The sequence below is a fragment of the Ixodes scapularis genome, unplaced genomic scaffold (assembly GCF_016920785.2).
Source record: "Ixodes scapularis isolate PalLabHiFi unplaced genomic scaffold, ASM1692078v2 PGA_scaffold8__174_contigs__length_109621045, whole genome shotgun sequence".
Lineage (NCBI taxonomy): Eukaryota > Metazoa > Arthropoda > Arachnida > Ixodida > Ixodidae > Ixodes > Ixodes scapularis.
In genome coordinates, this window is record NW_024609883.1 from 16,694,903 (window position 1) to 16,715,070 (window position 20,168).

General features: G+C 41.4%; 1 long non-coding RNA gene across 1 annotated transcript; it reads left to right on the forward strand.

The window, feature by feature from the left end:
- The first annotated feature begins 1,091 nt into the window (after window positions 1-1,091).
- On the forward strand, window positions 1,092-19,913 carry LOC121833430. The gene is made up of 3 exons (XR_006076706.1): window positions 1,092-1,164; window positions 3,957-4,067; window positions 19,827-19,913. It is a non-coding gene; the product is annotated as an uncharacterized LOC121833430 (long non-coding RNA).
- Window positions 19,914-20,168: the final 255 nt, after the last annotated feature.

The window sequence follows — 20,168 nt, forward strand, 5'->3', positions numbered from 1 at the left end:
AGGAAGGTGTGTTGCAATTTCTAGACCTTTCTCTATCTTTGCAAACAAACCACCTGTGCTGGTCATTTTTACCCCGTTCTAAAAAAGGTTTACTGCACTATACGCCCTCGCACTCAAAAGTCGTAAAGAGAGGTATAGCTCTTTCCTGCCTTACTTCAGCCCTAAAGAAGTCATGCCTCCACACCATCAAAAGCAGCTTTAATGCTCAAATTGAGAGGCTTACAGCGTCTGGCTTTCCAGCGCAGGTGCTGACCGAAGTGGTAGGAACTCTGATAAAAAAAGTAAAAGGATGCGAAAAAGCTGCACGTGATATCGACAAAAAAAAAAAGTGGTGGTGGTTCCGTGTATACGCAGAATATCTCACAATCTCAAACAGGTAGCCAGTAGGTACGGAGTCCCCTTAGTGATGTCAGCACCTCAAAAAATGGGTCAAATTCTAAAGTTCGAGCAAAAATAGAAAATATTACAAAACACAGGTGCCGCACAAAACACGTCCGCCCTTACGTGCCCTGCTCACCCAGAGTGGTTTATAGCATTCCCCTTTCCTGTGGCAGATCCTACGTAGGACAGACGGGACGGTGTATTAATGACCGGTTAAGGGAACACAATCTTTCTCTAAATTCAACAATGGGGTGTCACCTACCTCTGCATTGTCAAGCGTGTAAGTGTACACCTTCTTTACAAAAGACCTCGATAATTGGCAGATTCACCGAAAAACACACTCGCGAAATTTTTGAAGCCTTTAGTATACTCCGCTTAGGCGAGCGTTGTGTCAGCCATCCTTCTGTGGCTTTAACCGACAAGGAAATAGCCTTTCTACAGTCGTACGAGTGTGGTTGATGGTGTGTGTCCTCCGCGTGCTCGGGTGCCCCCGTGCGAGTGTGGCCTCGGCTCGAGCTGATACCGAGGGCTGTTCTTTTTTCTTCCTTCAATACATCGAGTTGTGAGTTTGCGCTTGTCTCTTCTCTCTTCCGTCTTCTCTGTTCCTTTCTATTTGCGCGCAATTTTAACCATGTTCAATCATTACCAACTCGCCCAACTAACCACTTTACTAAAGTAAAATGTATATATTTTGCAGCCCAACCACCGAAACAGGAAGCAGAAAGATGCAGTCGGGGTCTTGGAGATTTTATAACGACGGTATGCTCCAGCTCTGGCGCCACGGTAAGCGCCTGACCTAGCTGAAAAGCATGAATATCTTGGACTGGTAGCAAATTAGGTAAAACGGTCTGGCAAATTCTGCTTCAAGGACCGGCTCAAGAATGAGCTGAAGCATCAATGGGTCATTCCAATGTTTTAAACAAGCTGTATTGCTCCTTATTTGTTCTTCTTTTAGTTCTAGGCAAGTGATTGTGGAGCTGCATTTTTTTCCTCTATTTAAGCTCTTTAAGTTGAATGACCTGTATATTAAAACGCTTAATTATACTCGTTTTGATATTTCTGTAGTATTACATATAACGTTTTCCCTCGTCGCTGATAAAGAAAAGCTTAGACAAGGAAAATTTACTATTTTAGACACAACACCAGCGAACTGTAATTTTATTCTTAAACTGTTTTACTGCTTTCTAAAACGAGATATCGTGTGAAACAACGCTCGGTATGTTTTCTTTGCATAACCTCATGAAGAGTAATACCTTAAGATATGTAAATGACAGAGAACTAACATTTACAGATAACTAAAGCCAGATGGTCACTTTTATACCAGGGAGACCACGAATGAAAAACGAATCGAATGAACAGTTAACTTGGTTGATTAGCGATCGTCATCTGGCCTAGCTTTTGCATCAGGAACACGGATTTCGCTAGAGTAATAACTAAAAAAAACACTGAAATTATTTTTTTTTTTTTTTTGCAGTTAGACATACACTATTTCTTATTGGCGTCTTCCCAGACCTTCTAGGAATGCTAAGTGTCCGAGACAGGTTTCACAGTACCATAAACCAATAAAGAGGGCCGAAATAGAGGCAAAAGTACCGTGGTGAAAATCTCTTAACAATTCAAAGTGAACAGGACCTTTGGTATCGCCACCAAAATGCCTAAGGCCCCGCCACATTGAGGCAAGACGATGGCAACAGCAACACAGCACGTTGTCCAACAGTCGGGAAACTTGTTGCTCGCTCCCCGTGTTGTCCGACAAACCTGTCACATCGCGCAAACAACAGCACAACATGGACGTCAACGAAAGTGTTGCCTCGGTATGATAGCTTTCGGCAACAAAAACAGCAGCTTGTATTGCACAACGCTTGTTGCCCTGATCGCTGGCGGAGCGAATTTCGGGCCGGCAACCCGACAACACAAATAGCTTCGATGACTTACCTAGTGCCGCATCAATAACGTCTTACTCAAATAAAGTCGTGGAAAACGTTATTTAACAATAATTAGGGCTGGCGTGCAGGTAAAATAATTTGAGGAATGTTTTTATTGCGTAATTAGGAAAGCAATTGTCGAAATGGTCAAGCTATGGTCGTGAACGTTCAGACTGGTGTTAAAATTAGAAATGCCAAACCAGTTCACATTAGTGTTATGAAATAAAATGTCATGCCTACTCACCCGCTAATAAAGCATATTAATACTAATCCAGGAAAGGCAATTGGATTAAAAAGTCGAAACATAGAAACGACCACTTTGATCATGATTGTTGGTGCTCGGAATTTGGAAACGGCCGCTATCAGACACCTGATTTGTTTCATCAGTACCCAGGACGTTTTGGGGAATGAATCGATCACATACCAGCCGGTAGGCAAATAAACAGCGTTGAAGATATTCATTCCACCGATTGTTATGAAGGCCGATCCTGTCTGTGTCGCAGTTTTTAAGCACTGTCAGTTAGCTCAACACAAGGCTTCGAAAAACGTTTTGGGCTACTGCCAGCAAAAACTCAATTTCACCGCAGAAGTAGGGATTGCACGAAAGAAAGAACCGGACAGAAACACTTCATAAGGTGGCGTAGATCCAGAATATATATCAGCGATCTCAATTTCCTTGGTTAGGGCTATCCACTTTGTCAGAAAATAAAGAACATTTTGGTAAAATAAGGGTTACAGTATAGACCTCATGCCAAGTTTTCTAATCACAGTCACTGGTTGATGCCGTCCCGTGGTAATTTCCGGCTCTTCGCACGCGCTAGCATTGTGTAAAGTCACATTTCCAGCAACGCCGCGCCGCACACGAACGAAGGTATAAAATCAAGAGGGCGGAGTATTCCGCGTGTTGTTCCCGCAGTCAGCGCGGTGTGACAGGGTTGTCGGACAACAAATCGGCCAACACGGTTGCCGGGTGGCAGCAACATGTTGCCCGACTGTTGTTGCCTTGATGCGACAGGGTCGCTGGCAACACGATTTCCTCGTGTTGCCGGATAGGGTTGTCCAACTCTTGCCTCAGTGTGACTGGGCCTTTAGAGAAAAAAAAAGAACCTCGGCCGCCGCAATATACCATGGAACCTACATACCTTTGGCTCTACGGGGTGCTTTTCTCGGATGGATACGCAAGATAAAAATACAAGTTCCCGCCATATTTTTTTTTGTTTTTTTTTACAATGAGGCGTTTTAGAACAATCATTCACACGTTCTTCCCCGTTTGAGCGGATTTTCGTATAATCACTTGAAAAGTGGCTAAGATAAAAATTCAGTTTTTTTTTATTCCTGTAGTGTCTTAGTTCTAGAAAACCACTTCTGGGTACAGGTCTTACAACTAAAATAAACTATCCCAGCTTTATTATTCTTAAAACAATTAAACTCATCAGTCAAAAAAAAGTTTCAAATTTGTTGTAGAATTTCGGTTACATAAATATGCACTAGTGCATCTAATTGACCTGTGTAGACGCTATATGTATAATTAAATTACATCCTGCATTCTAAACTTTGTAAGTTCAATGATTTCTAATTATTGACTCATTGGTTACGTTTACATGTGATAATGTATTTTTATTAAAATTTTGTGAAACTGTTCCATTTCAGCTTCATAGTTTTTCTAAATGCTCATACACATGTACGAAGAATAACGATAATGGTCAACCTACCTGGACTAAGCATTTTTTGCCGAACGGCTTGCCTTGTGGAGAATGTCAGGTGAGTAAGGTCAAAATACACAGACGACACGACAAAGACCGAACAAATCTGCAGAGTTCTTGTCTCCGGAAAATTCAAAATGATGAAGTGTAAAGACGAAGTTTCCGTGATACTGTTACTTTTAAGAGGAATTTCTAGTAAGATGTTTTGCATTTTTGATCGGCTGAGTCGAGTCCCACTGCGATTCCAAAATGACATACGCATAATGCGTCCTCTCTTCGATAACGAAAGCGCCATTTCTCTCGTCGAAATGGGACAAAGTGGCTGTAAATATGACCGAAATGAATGCTATTCGCGCACTTGACGAGCAATGCGTACAGTTTTTGTTAATAATATCGCAAGAAACAATAATGGCAAAACTATATACATAGAAACTTCATCAGCCGACATGGCCAAAAGATTTTTAAGTACACCACAAACAACCGATTGTAACATCTGCAGGTATGCCAAACTCGAAAACACCAGGATCCGATGGGCTAGACGCTGGTCTTTGAAAGAGGTATAAGAATGCATTGTTATGTTCTTTATTAGAACTAGTTTGCTAAACGCATCAATGGGAAACGCTGTCGCAGTTCTTTACTCGAGCATACACTGTTCACACTTTTATAAGTGACGATGTGCAGAACCTATGCAAGGTTACTAACCTTCAACCAATTGCGTTGTGTAACACTGATCAAAAAATTTTCGTGAGAAGTATAAAACGGTGATTTCTGAGCGTGGCCTGTGAGCCTATTTAAACCTATGGACCTGTAGGATTCAAGGCAGATCAATTACAACCAAGATGAAGTTTGTGCTCAAAGTCTTCGAACCATGCGACGTGTCGTGGGCTAAGTTGATATACTGCAATTGGATTTCGACAAGTCATTTTAACTTGTTAGGAATTACGTTATTTTCAATGTTTTAAAATGCGTGAAAGTTTGCAATTTCATTTTGAAGAGTCAAAATTGCCTTTTAAGGAGGCACCTCAAAGCTTATCGTATGCAAGGAGTGGGCACAGCCGATTCATGCTCGATCATCCTAAAACGAGAATGCATTATGTCGCCCTTATTTTTTTTTTTCAATTTATATTGAGAGATTTTTTTTTCTAAGCATCTGCAAAAAGAACTAGATCGAAGCTTTCGGTAAGGAAAAAAAAAGAGTTTCCTCTTTTCTTCTTTTATTATGGATTAGCGACGTGTCAGTGGCACGATTACTTTTCCCAATCACCTGTGTGGGGCAACCGGGCTGCCATAAACTCGAACAAGGGCCGCTAGCTTTGCCATCAAGCGTTGACCACAACGCCTTCAGTGTTCAAAAACGTGTGCTGGATTGCGTGCCTTGCAAGTACCTTGGCGTGCCGCTTGAAATTTATCGATTTTATAATTCCAATTAGTCGGGAGTCGCCCCCGGCCTGGAGAGGAACCATTTTCTTTGAAATAGGCGTGATTTGTCAATATTTTTCCGAGTGACGGTATGCAATCTGTTTCTCGCCACAAGAGTATTATACGTTCAGCAAACAATACACTGTGCCCGTACGAACGTCATCCAGTGTTTGCTACTTTTATGTCAAGATCGAGTCTCAAACCGAGGAGGCTAGTTATTATTTTTTATCGTCTGCGTGGCATAGGTTAGCGGTTGACAGATTCGTTTGTGAGGCAGCTGGTGTCAAGCTTTATGTTTCTGCACGATCAAGAGCACACCTTCTTACGCGCGCTTATTCATACTAGACTGCCACCTCACTTGCCGCCTTTCCTTGTCCTCGTGAGGCGACGAGTCAGGAAAGCTCTTTGGTTTTCAAGGTGATGTCTTGGATGACCTGAGTTTTCGTCTGCCCGTTTGTTTAGAGTAGCTGTCCAGGGTGAATAGGACAAAGCTTTGTCGAGACTTGTTGATCAGTATTTTCCCTACACCCTTATATCCGAGAGTCGTTTGTCAAGGTTGTAACAATGTGCTGAAGCAACTAAATTGTTTGCGTACTCCTTCCTCAGTATAAGCTTGCTTCCTCAAATTACTCGCCAATACCTTGCCTGCCAAGGTGTGCCTTAGAGGAAAAGGCAGAGATCTGCCAGAGGTGACTGAGTATCTTTACTGAAAACAAGCAAAACCACTTATGTATGTTTTTATACTTGGCTGGGACGCTGTATTTCCTACACGTCCTCCAGCACTCGTTGAGAAATCAATTGAACATATGTCGTGTGGGATACGTCTCTTGAACGTGATCAGTGATGACTGTGTCCCATACGATATGTTTTTTCTTTAGGAACTTTGCAGCCTAAGGCGAGCACTCTGGGCAGTCAAGCGTGCCGGCGTCAGTGTAAAAAAAATTCGTTTCTTTATTTTTTTTATCCGAATCAAGCAAGTGGAAAGTATGTTTTCTACACTGGAGTCCAAGCCCGATTGGCCCGGCATGTGCAATGTACTTTTCGAAATGCGCACCATCTGTGCACCATGCAAAAGTGTCAAAATCATGCAGTGCGTTTGTAATATAAAGAGACTTGTGCAATCACCCCTTGCAAGGAAGTAAATAATCTACATCGTGGTAGAATGGTCTGGAGCCTCGCTTTCTCGCGACAATGTGTGCGATGTGCTGAGATCAAGTCCTTTCGGGATCGTGTATTTTATATTTTGTCTTGTTTATTTAATTTCACCCTTCTCGGGGATATTTCAAACACAAATTTACCTTGAGAATCTAATATTCCTCCTTCGTACCTCCTTAGTGCTACTATTAGCGCTTCAGTTGCAGCAGTTTCCAACAAGTGTTTTGTTCGGTATCGTTGGTGTTTGCTTGACCGCTAATAATCATATTGATTGTTCTTTAAAGAAAGGGGCATATTCCTGCCAATTTTAGGACAAAACCCTGTGGCATAAACCCCTCTAGCCCATCACTGTTTCTTTACTGGCATTGTCGCGAATTATGGGTGCAGCACAACATACAAGCTCTGATCGACCATATGGCCATATACAACCGGTCGCCACTACACTCAGCTGCATTGGGGCCGGCACATGACGCAGATTGAGAATGGTGATCGTCATCGCACTTTAAACACGTTTTAGTACTTTCCTGACGCGTTGTCACCAATATATTATAAGGGAGCAAGGTGCAGCGAATACAAAAAAAACGTAAAAAAAAAAGTATGATCAAAGCACTAAAGCATGGGACCTCAAGTGTACCAAGCATGCTATTCAGGTGGTCATAAAAAAATTAAGTGGCGAAAAAGTATTTCTTCATCTATGAAATCCTTTTTCAGCTTTCTTTTTAAAACTTCTCAGCAGAAAATAACTTACATTAACACATAAAACAAAAACATGCGTAAACGGTTCAGTTGTCTCACAATGCCTGGAGTCGATTGGCCATAGTTTTTTAATACCTCGGGATTCGATCTATTTTTCCATTGGCTCAGTGCTTGAATAAAATTAAAAGGAGAGAGTCTTGAATATTGGTTGTGTCGACATTCACTCAACCCTTTCATTAGGCCCAGATGACGTTTATGCTGTGGTTTAAAACGGCATGAACGACGCAACGGAGGTGGGAGCGAGATCAAAACTTGTTTTACTAAACTCTTTCTCGGGCAAGAAAAAAAAATTCATTAAGTCGAACTCTTAAGAGATAGAGGGTGTCGGCTGCGTTCTTATAAAATGTTAGACCGTTATGTTGTCCGTGTAATCTATTTGGATCTCTGGTTCAGTTTTTTGTAACACATTAATTTTTGCAATGTTTCATGAACGGGTGTTTTGGTTGTTGAATGAACTCTCATTAAACTATTACCTGCAGTAAGAAAATTGGTTATAACACAAACCAACCCCCACCCCCACTTTTACCAGATTGACGAAATTTTTATTTTAGCATCAGTTCATTAAATGACATCCAAAAGAGTGTCACGTAAATTCTATGAAACATATTAGACGTCATCCTTCAGTAATACGTGATCTGAGCAGGTGCGTTAATTTTTACAACTAGGACATTACATACTGAAACTCGGCAAAATATTAAAGGGTATATCATCTTCCTTTCGCAAAGAGCCGCACTCACACTCATTCCGACGTTATCCGATATTGATTTGGGAATGTCCATACCTCTCCCTGGTACTCGTAAATTATGACGTCTTCAGATATGAATGGTGTTGTTTCCCTCTTCGCACACCAGGAGCCAAAACGTATTTTACTTGTTGACAGCCGCACCAGAACAAGCACAAAACTCCGAATTGCACTGCATTGCTTCTTCTATGTTGTGTTTATCCGCGCGCACAATCACAAGGTCGTCGGCATAAGCATGGATCTTCACCTCAAAACCAGAGGCAAGAGCCGCGCACGAATCTGTTGCTTACGATGTGTCTCCAGAGGGGCTTGAAATCAATGTCGAAGAGGAGTGACCAAAGTGGTCATTATTGACGCACCGATTCTTAAACTTGAAGAAATCATGAGAGTGTTTCGTAAATATTATTTTGTTGATATATTGCCACGCGCGTCGCCGAGCGAGCGCATGGCCAAATGCAAATGTTATCACGCTTGACTGTCGCGCGGAAGTTGTCGGTTCCATTCCAGTCAGCCGAATGTTCTTTTCTTTATTCTTCCAACTTGGCGTTCTCGCAAGTTCGAGAACATTGTGGTTTGATCGAGTTCGGAATGTTCTACGCGCCGAAACTTCTACGCCGAGTGTTCATGAAAACTACGCGGGTGCATAAGGGACTCCGCCTGGCGAGCGGAGTCAGTCTCACCCAAGCGTTCGATCCTGCTGTTTCGCCGACATCGTCGCCTGCGACGCTAATCTTCGATTTCGTTTTCGGCACAAGCTCGCCTTATTAAACGTTTAGTTCCCCAGTTATTTGCCGCCTCAACATTTGTCATTCGTAACAATGTCATGGTAACAATGTTGCACGCCCTTAACAATATTTTTGGCTGTGTAATTATATATGAGAATTCAAAAAAGAAAGGACTGTCGGCTCTGTAAAAGGAATTAGCAAGGTCAGTTTGTAAATTCACAACTGTTTCGAGGGTTCTTTGGTATATCTCCAGTATAGACCGTACAATCCGTAGGCTTGTTTGCATTTCCCTTCTTTTTAGGGAACAGGTTTGGTGGTCACCTACTGTTCTAGTTGATTTTGTGGACTTTGGAATCGACCAGCAAGTTGCTAGGCAAATAACTTATAGTCACAATTGAGAACGCTAATTTACCTCTTGCCTTCAACCTGCAGCTTGTTCTGGTATTTTGACTTCGGAATAGTACCGTTTGTGCTCTTTAAAATGAGCGTGTTAAAATGCCTTTTTCGGATGACTCATTGAACACAGTAAGAGTTGGGGGAAGTTATTTTTTCTACTTCCTGTAAAAAATGCTGACAGTCCGTCCGGGCCTGAAACGTTTGGGCTCTTTATTTTAACGATATTTGACTAAGTTCTATCAACAATGAGGTCTTCGTTGCGCCTTTGTTTTAATACATTTTTTTTTTAAATTTCGCTTGGCCTATGGTGCGTAGAGCTGGGTGATTGAGCAAACATTTGTTATATTTAATTATTCAAAATATCCGTAAGGCAGGGAGTACATAAAACAAAAATGCATTAAATAAAAAATAATTAAACATGACAGCAATACAAACTTAAAAAATCTCTAACGATACATAAGAGAAATATAATTAGAATACGCATAAGTGACAAGAAACAAACTAGAAATTATTATCACTGCACATGAGTTCAGGAAAGTGGGTTACATCATCTTTGATGGTCGTGTTGGTTGCAGATGATTCCAGTAATAATAATAGCTTCATTTACAATAAAAAGTGTCACAGGAGCAGAGGAAAACAACTGACCAAACAGCTTGACTGGCCTCAGACCCCCACAGGTACACAACAGTTGCGAAGAACATCCACAACACATTATATAATCCAAATACTTAGAAAACAGTAAAATGAAGAAATAAAAACAAAAATATACTGAATATGCGATACACTAAATAAGTTTATTTTTATAAAACAAAATATTACCTTATCTTACGTGTGCTACAAGAATTGATATCAAGTTTATAGACCGCAATCGTGTTTATTAATGTTGGCAAGGTTCATTTTAATTATCTGAAGGTCATAATTTGTGCCTGATGCCTGTACGACATAGATATCCGAGAGAAAGTTCAGGGTATTTAAAAAGAGAAACTTCATGGTATTTAAACATTTTTAAAACACCCAGCTTCTCAAAACGTTGGCTAGTACGATGACTAGAAGGCACGCCGCACATGGTTTTTATCACTCTTTTCTAAAGTAAAAATCGTCTTTCAAGATTAGTTTTGGTTGTTAAAAACAACACTAAATTGACGTAGTTTACATGGCATACAAATAGGAGCTATATACCAGCCACTTAACTCCAGTGGGAACGATTTCACGAAGTCTGTGTAGTATAGCATTGGTACACGCGTGTTCAGAAAGGATGTAATTCACATGTTTAGTCCAAATACGCTTCGTGAAAATCACCTTCAAATTTTTAAACGTACTACCTATTTCATGGGCGAGGTGTCTAAATTCATATCAATTGGAAGGTCAATATTCTTACTTTGGTAGCCAAAAAAGGCGGCCATCTTTTTATTTAATTACTTATAAAACTATTTGCCCTAGCACATATTTCAAGACATTTATGGTGTTATTAGCTTCACGAGAAAGCTCATTTCATGATTTAGCTGAAAAAAGACGCTATCCTTTTCATCAATCAAGACTCTCACTGTTCGTAAACGACCAAGAAATTTGTGTCTGGCGTATAAATTTCCGCGTGAATGTATCTTATTGTCGGTTCTTCTGCCTCAATTGTTCGGAGAGTTGGTGTTCTGGCAACAGCGCCCTCAAACGCCTCATGTCATGTTCTTCAAGCTGTTAATTCAGCTCTTCGGTTTCGTTTATATACTGCCCGTGTTGAGGGCACTTAAGTTAGTACAGACACAACCCATCATCAGTCAAGCACCTTCCCTAGGCTTTTTTTTCAAAATATAGTAAATGAAGAGGTTTTGATAGCAGTATTTTATTTGAAGCTTAAAGAATTCCTGTTTCGGGCACAACCGATATGTTGTATGTTTCAGTTCTTTGATTAAATTCCCTTCGCGTTGTTTAAAGCCGTCGTTTTCCAGATGGCTTTAAACAACGCCCTTCATTCATATTTAAAATCCACCACGACGGTGACATCTGCTTTACTAGAGTTTTACTCAAGCCTACATTTACCATCGATATGCAATGACGGTACAAAAATACTGGTATCATAATACAATCGTGAAGCACATTGGAAACTGAGCGAGAAACGCAGATTATCTAACCGTCCTTAGGACGACCCTTGGAAGTGTGTGTATATCATGGCACGATCTGTGAACGTTAAATCTAATGCAGCACGCAGATAAAATCTCAAAGGAAAATTATATTTCATATCTTTCTATCCGCATGTATTCATACTTGATTGAACACGATTTTCATTGGATCGCTTTGTTTTACACATACACAATAACTATACGCCAAGATACGTTTAGGATAAGAACGTAAGCGACCAAATGCCTACCAGCGTCTGTGCCTTCAAGTACACTGCACATCCTACGATTCGAATTTTTTTAATTGCGCAGTCAGCAGGGTAATTAATTGCTGGTCAATGAATATATCTTATGAGTTGACTGACGCACCGTTAGCAGAAAGTGTTTTTTTTTACTCTGGGCTTTTGAAGGGTCACATTCTACAGTCGTACTTCTCTAGCAAGCGAAAAAATTACATTAGCTGAAAAGCGAGTTCGTAAAATTGACTGGTAACAGAAACAATAAAACAAACTCGGGACGAAGGATGACGAACATGTTCGTTGTCCTTCGACCCGAGTTCGTTTTATTCTTTCTGTTGTCAGTACAAAAAATAGTACTGTTTAATAGCTCAACTGATTGCACGGACTTTTACTTTAGAAATATTAAATTGACTTATCTGGGTGGTTCCGCAAATTGATCCAATCGTGTAGCGTTAATTTCAGATCGGATTACGATGGTTTTCATCCGATCATTGTATTTAAATTTTCCTCTCTGCTTTTGGAGTTCAATACTTGTTTGCGCTTTTTGCTCTATCGAGAAGTTTTCATTAGAACCTCAGAAATCTGCAAATGTGTGCTGTTCTGTTGAGATCAGCTTAGCTTTTTTAAACATCCTGCCATCCTTTATCTCATCATCTACGATCTTTGAGATTTGTATGGGCTGTTTTTTTGGTCTTTGAAAATGCTGTTTGGGATGACACTTTCAGGGCCTGCTTGCAATTCCTGTATTGAGCTTGCGCTTTTTTTATTTTGTAAACAGCAATAACATGAGGTTTCTTCATGGCTAAATTTGTAACACCTCCTCTTGCCTCTACCTATTAAAGAAGCCCTCAGAGGACTATAATCATTCTTGTCTGTCTCCCTTATGTTCATGAAGAGTTCGTTTTTGTCAGCTGTTGGCATGCATTCTCCAGCAGCCTTGAAGCTTGCGTAGTTATGCAGTTCGCAATGACATACCCCTACCCTCAGCTCTTGGTCTACAAATACGACCGATGGATTTACACTGCAGACATACAGGAGCGTGTTCATAGAGAACCACCATAGTGTTTTCCTCATAAGTCATAAGCATCCGTGCCACTTTGTCAACAGAGCAATGTTCTTCTAGAACCAGTATTACGATTCGTGTCAATGTTGCAGTCTCATCAAGCTCCGAATATCGCCATCTTTCATTATTTAATGTGCTTGATTGTGCCTATGGCTCGAGAACCTACTTTATCTCGCTCTCTGACGAAGGCAGTGGAACTCATTGCAGTTTCAATTTTAACTCTTCCTTACATTTATCGATGATCACTTACCTTTTCTGTTTTATCATAAGCTCCTTACATGACGTACTCTTGCATTTGGCGCTTCATTGGCGGAGATGGCCATCAAGGCGAGGCTCATTTGGTGTGGGTCCAAGCCGAGGAGGTCCTTCCGCTCAAAGATAAAAAGAGATCTTCCTTAATGACAGATGCCTGCCTGGACGTCCAGAGATATCAGCATGAGTAAACAGTAAGTTCTCAACATGCCTACCGGACTGTAGACGAGGAAGAAGTTTATTGGTGGTTTTGGGAGCATTACGCTGCTCGCTCTCAATACCAGTCACCAAGTGTCGTTAACTGCTCACGGTGGAGCTCATTTTTCGTCGATCATAAACGTTGCGTTGAGGATAGAAAAACACCCCGAACAAAACCGGGCCTCACAAATGAAATTTAACTGAGATCAAGTAAGATATGTAACTTTCACTTACTCTCAACTCGTCCGGCCACCATAGAGACGTTATTTCTGGCTCCTTGGGATTTACATTTTGAGATGCTTTTATGTCGCTTAACAATCCACAATGAATGACTCTATTGAATGTACTTGTCCGATTTTTATACCATAGTGAAATCATAGTCTTGCAACTTTAAGGACCGACATTCGAGGGGGCCTTGTGGCTTCTTAGGAGTTGCAGTTCAACGAAAGGCGTGATGGTCTGTGACAATGCGGAAGAGGCCACCGCGAATATAAGGGCAAAATTTCCAGATCGCCTAAACGACCGCAAGACATATGCGTTCCGGGATGGTATAGTTTCTCGCATTTATTGAGAGTGCAACTAACGTAAGCGATGATACGCTCTGTGCAGTGAACAGTTTGCGCGACGACAGCTTCATGTCCGTGTCCACCGGCGTCCGTGCGTTACGCGGTGCTGGCACCCGGGAGAAAATGAGTAGGCAATTGAACAGGCGCGTTAGGGCAAGTTTGAGACACACGAAGGTTCAGTTTTGTGCGGGGCCGCATTCACACGTGGCTTTCTGAGAAAGTGATCTGTTAAGAGATTCCGCAAGCTGTGAAAACCTGGTATGAATTTTTTTAAATGTCTGCAAGAACCAAGAAAAGCATAAACGTATTTCTGGACATTAGGTTGGGGAAGGCCATATATCACCTGATTTTTTGCATGTTAAGGACAGATGCCGTCTGCACTGATCACCTTGCCCAGAATCTTTGTCTTGCTGCAAACACGCACTTCTTTAGATTTAGCTGCAACGTAGCGGTGCTAAAACAACCCAGAACTTGTCGGAGACAGTGCATTCGTTGATCAAATGTCATGGACAATTTCACAATGTAGCCAAGGTAGCACAAGCAGACATTCCAGGTAAGACTACGGTGGAGCGTATTCATCATCCGTTCGACCGTTGCGGGATCAATGTAAAGTCCGAAGGGCATTACGTTGAAACGTTCTAGGTTTATCAGCTTGGGCTACAGGAATCAAGAGCATAAAGCGTATCGTCAATTCGGGCTAGGGAATAAACATCCTTTATGGTTACATTATTTAGGCGTCGATAATCTGCGGAAAACAGCCAAAACCTGCGTGTTTTTGACCAGGAAAACAGGGCAGACCTGGAGCTTCATGATGGCTCAATGACTTTCCTGTGAAGCATATACGTGATGTGTCAGACTATAACTGTTCCCTCTTCAAGAGAGATTCTGTAAGGTCGACTTAGTACTGTCCTCTTCAATAAGACGTCGTTACCGGTGTCTGTGGTATGTTTCACTAGGAATGTTGGTGCAAGGGAAGCCGTTTGGAAGTCAAACAAACTGTTTTTTTTTGTCATCAAAAGATGAGTCAAAGCTTGCCGTTGATCGGTATATGTTGTTAGGTTGGTGATGCCTGCAATGCCACTTGTGTGGTTTTTAGTGAGATGGAGGCAAGTTGCCATACATGGCGCATCCTTAGCCAGCAAAACTACGTTGTGTTCTCCGAACGGCGGCAGTGTGACTTCATGACTTCCAAATGGAAGCGTTTGCTGCTGTTAGGAGTCGTTTGTGGCGTAGATATAAACTTAACATTTTCGTACTGTAACGAGGCGACGCTAGCGTACGAAACAGTAATGCCCTTAGTAAATTACTTAGAAGCATTCTATGAGGTCGGAGGTTGGGGGAAAATGCTGATCCGGATTAAGTTCCTTAACGATAAAAAATAAGGGTGGCAGGAGGATGGCAACTACTGTGCGCCAAGGTACGGCGACTGATTGGTAAGGTATTTCGTCAGGAGCGTCATAAGTATGTATCTGCAACTCACTGTTTTCGCAGTCAGTGAGGGCGTTCGTTTATGTCAGAAAATATAATCCTAAGATGATGTTTATTTTAACTGCACACACTCGTTCAAACAGAAGGACCACCTTCTCGGGTTCACCACTAACTCACTTTGGTTCCGGCTTTCGTTCTGTACGTCTCGACTTTCCACGCTGTTAATCTTTTCGTCTGCATCCGACCGCTGCGGTGCAAAATTCAGCTCGCCCCCGCGCTCGATCGTCTCCGCAGTGGCAAGCCGATGCCGTCGCTGAAAGTTTCAACAGTGTATATTACGTTCGTTGTGAACTAGACCATTCAACGCACAGCAAATTATTGTTGTACAGGTGCATCCTTAATATTATATATTAGCCTTAATTATTAAAAGTGACTATTTATCGGCAATTGGTATTTCTGTTCTCTAAAAAAAATTGTCTTCGCTTTATGTAAACTATGTGTGCTTTCCCCGATTTTTTTTTTGTAAACTGCATTTCCTTCTTAAAGAAGGGTATGCGATATTATATATTTACTGCGCATACTAACGATAAAGACCAGGAGCTTACATGGTTATTCGATCGCACGCGACAAGACACACCATGGATTGGCGGCCCTTGCCGGGTGCGGGGACGGGTGAGAGGGGCCTATAGCGCGAGAGGCTAGGCGTGTTGTACGTACCTTAGAAGCCGTGTATAGCGCAAACAAATATGACCCCAGTTTGCCTACATGAAGAGCTCGCTCCGTTTTCTCAACCATTTTTTTCCTGGCTTTAGACATCGGATAATGGAACATCCACTGCACCGCTAACGATCGGACTAAGGAATGTCAGAAGCGATCATTACAAAATTAGGAAAATGCAACATGTAGCCAAGCTCGAGTGTTCAAAATCAGCATAAATTTGCCCGCTGCACTTTAACAGGAAACTAAGCAGCAAACCTTTTGCAGCAAAGTCGACTTCCGGAAACTACGTATGGCCGTTTCGAGAGCGTGGTTGCGATTTCTAACTTCTAGTGAAGATACAACAAAAAAGGGGTAAATCGCGTCAAGCTAATTGATACTTTATATGATCGGAAGCAATAAAAAATGTAATTAAAAGGGACAAAAATGATTTTCCTTTTTATGAAGCGGGTTCAAAATATTGGTCAACCTAATTTTGGACGATATTTCACATTTAATATAAAATATTCCGTGAAACTAAAATATAATAAACTTACGCCGGTCGATAGCCGATGTATAGGACTGCACCTGCATGGTTTTTGGTAAGAAACAAATACAATGACTCTTGAGATACAAGGCTCTGAATATGCAACCGGGTTGTCAAAGAGACGATGTTCGGCATTTTTTGTCTGACTTAAGAAAAATAATAAGATAGTTTTCTTTGACTAAAACATAGACGGCATGGTAAACAAGCGTTCAAAAACAATTACTGGCAGTTTTGTATGCTTTCCGTATTCATATCAACCTACAGAACTGGGCAGAAAAGTTACGGGGTAAAAAACAGATTTTCACCCTGCTCCAATCAATGCATTTTGTGCAGCGAATTTTTTTTCTTAATGAGAAAAAGTTTTGTTTTTTTACAGACATAAGGCTATAACATACATATTTTTTTTTCTTTTCAATTGAAAGACTCACCCCGACAAGCATGTTCGATTTCAAATGAAACCACCTTTGTAGCGATGCTGCGCCGGCCGTATACAGCAGAGAGGGGAACACGTCTGAGATTGGGGCGGTGTAGGCGTGTACGAGCACGAAGAACTGGAAGGCTGGAAAGCGGGACACAGTTAATTTTGTACAACTTGTTTATGGTTTCTCTTGATGGCTTTCCCGGAGGTGAACGCAGTCATGCGTAGTTGACTGAGATATCGTCGTAGCTCCTCAGGATGATGGTGCGGATCGGTTCTGGGAGGTTCGTGGTCCCGACCGTGTTTAGGGAAACCTCGGGGAGGCGTTCAGAAGGCGCTTTTCAGATACGATAGCTCTGCATTTCTTTATGCGTTTTGCATTCTGATATTTGACACCGTACGGTGTAGGGGTTTTGCCGGGCTACAACTGAGAAGTGCTTCCGAGGCAATCCTTCAAAAAGGCGTCAGATCTTGTTGCTCTCGGCCACCTGTTCATCGAGGCGTCGACAGAGACGAAGGACGACTTCGATAGAGCTCGTGGTTGACTCAGATTGTGTTTGACAGCGGCGGGACAGCTTGCCTTTGCTTGTTGCTTCCGGCTCTCAGGTTTGTCGAATGCTTTCGAAACAATGGTTGTGAAACCATCGCAAGAGTTGATGTTGACCTCATGATTATCAAACCTGCGAAGCGCTGTGTCTTGAAGAAAAAAACACGGCGTTTCGCAGCTTATGGAAGTCTTCCCAGTGGCTGTGAATCCTGACGTGATCGCCGACTTCGGAAGAACCACTGAAAATGTCTCGCTTGCGGTGCTTGACAGGGTTGAGCGGTGATGTGCGTGTGTGGAGGGAGGGGAGGGCGGTGCTTAGATGTGCTGGCTTTCAAATGCGCTATGGTGATGGCAGCTGTGCGTTCCTTGGAAAGCTCCGGAGCGAAATTGGGGATAGGAAGGAGCTCTGATGTTAAAGAGCGTACTGACGTTCACTACATCTGAGGTGGTTTATTGTTTTACAATGCACGATGAATGACTGTGGGGAGAGTGTTGCGGAGGTTGCCCAGGCGAATTTTTTTGCTTCGGGCGCTGGCTCATCCTCACCTTCTGCTCCTCCTTTTCTTTCTCTATTACAATATATTTATCTTTCGCGAATATTAGCCTAGGCCTCTTTTATTTATATGTTTTGTAATTGTCGTTTATCACGATTTGCTTTAGCGAACGTTTTACTCGCCGCTTCTGAAATACGCAAATACCATTCCTCTCGTTCATCTTTCTAGAATTTCCGCGCTCTTTTGGCGTGCAAACTATCTGTTTTTCTTTGCGATCGAAGCGAACTCGTTTTGCGTCTGTCGTTTAAGGATCGTATCAGGAACCGACTCAACCGATGGCAAATGTAAAACAGTCTTCTAAAACTCCACCTATATAAACTAGACAAAGAACAAAATTTGAATAAAATGTATGAGATAAGAGGCAACATTTGTCGCGACGATAAAAAAAAAAGGGCGGTATAGAGTCATATTTGTCTGAGGCACCGTTTTTGCTCTACGCTCGCTGCACGGTGTTAGGGTTGCCCTATGGCAACCATTTTGTTTTATTTTTTAATGCCACTGAAAAAGGTCGATCTGAAATAAATAAAACGCATACATGTTGAAAACTTTCAAGACAGGATATCAAATATAAATCATAGAGTTAATCTGCCACATATTCTACTGGTCTGAAATAGCTTTAAAGCACCCCTAAAAAAAGTTTTTTTTAAGTCTAATTGTGACAAGCACATAAAAAATAGATTTTTGCGAAAAAAAAATGTTTAGAGCAATATTGGCGCCGAGAGATATATTTGAAATTCTGCGCGGGCAAAGTTAATGACGTCATGTGTCATTCCGGAATTACCATCACGTTCGAAGATAAAGTGAGTAGGCAGGCGAGCTGGTTGATGTTACACATTTTTGAAAAACAGGAGACGACAAACGAAAAAGATGAGAACACACAAAACGTCTCAAACGATCATCTCGGTCGTTCGCTCTTTCGATCTCAACGTGAAGGCGAAGCCGATCCACCTCTCCTCCACGTGCCCGAAATAACGAGAGAGAAAACAAGAAGAAAGGAGGTTGCTACCACCTAAATCGCGTCTCGCGTCGCCAATATTGCTCTAAAGTAAAATAAAAAAAAAAACATTTTCGCCTGAAATTAATTTTGTTCTGACACGGGTGTCCCAACCAGACTGTCAAAAAAATTAATGGGCCTTTTTAGGAATGTTTACTGATTGCAGGTGGCTTCCATCTGTACTATGCCCTTCCTGTAAAGCCGAGCTTTATAAATGTGTAACTTACCCTGAGCGATAACCAGGGGGTTTATTTTGTTTTACAATTTGGCTTTGAAAAAGTCGTAAAGCTACAGTGACGCATTTTGTGTATGGGTGTTGTACGGCTATAGGCCATAGTATAAGGGTACTCTTCACGATAAGTCGAATAGTTGCCTAAAATATTTTAAGTACTTTTTTTTTCAGTGATAGGAACATATGGGTTTATTTTTAAAGTTACTGAGTGTCATCGAAAACCACTATATCGGTAAAATTATAAACAGCGCGGATGATAATCCAGATTATTCCCGTTTTCGCACCTTCACTCTTGCACCCACTGCACGAGTGATAACGTCTTCCCACGAGCTCCAAATATTTTAAACATTATTTGATCTGGTGGGTTTCGATGACGCTCAGCAATGTTCTTATTAGAACTACGTATATGGTTCTTCTTAAATAACTAAAACTAACAAATGTAATAATATTATTTGGCTAATTGTGACAACTAGCCCAACATATTTTATCTAATTGGGCGTGTAACCCACGGGCACACACTGCTCTAGTGTAGCTTTTACGGTTTTTAAAAACGAATCGGTAAAGCTTAGATAAAACGCCCTCCACACTTTATTCAGCGCGTTAACAACTAACTGTTCCAACCACTCAAAAATTAAATAGACAACCGTGGAAGCAGCAATAATTTGTGTGTCCACTTTTAATAATTTCAGTAATCACGGGGTCGTAATAACCGGTAAAAAAACGTTCACACGTTAAAACCTTTGGACTTACTTTTTGCTTTGTGTTTTCTTGTTCACTAGTAATGCTGCTACGGAAATTGCCAGTCTGTCAAGTTCAACTTTAGAAACCCGTTTACTCTGAAGAAGCCATGCAGTAAATAAAAGGAGAGCAGCTGGACGGATTTCAATAATCCGTAAACTTGTTAACGGTGTCAATGTGTCTTCGAAATTTAGTGTGGAAAAAAAGCTACACAAACAGAAATCTAGCGGCATTCGTTTTTTGTGTTCTTTTTTGTCTCATGAAAATCGCCCATGAAAAGTAAAAATTAACTTGCACTAACTGCCGTTACCCATGGAATCTTACAGTATGCATTTCGATCATAATTTTGATTATGAATCTCGGGGTTACATTAAGGAGAATAA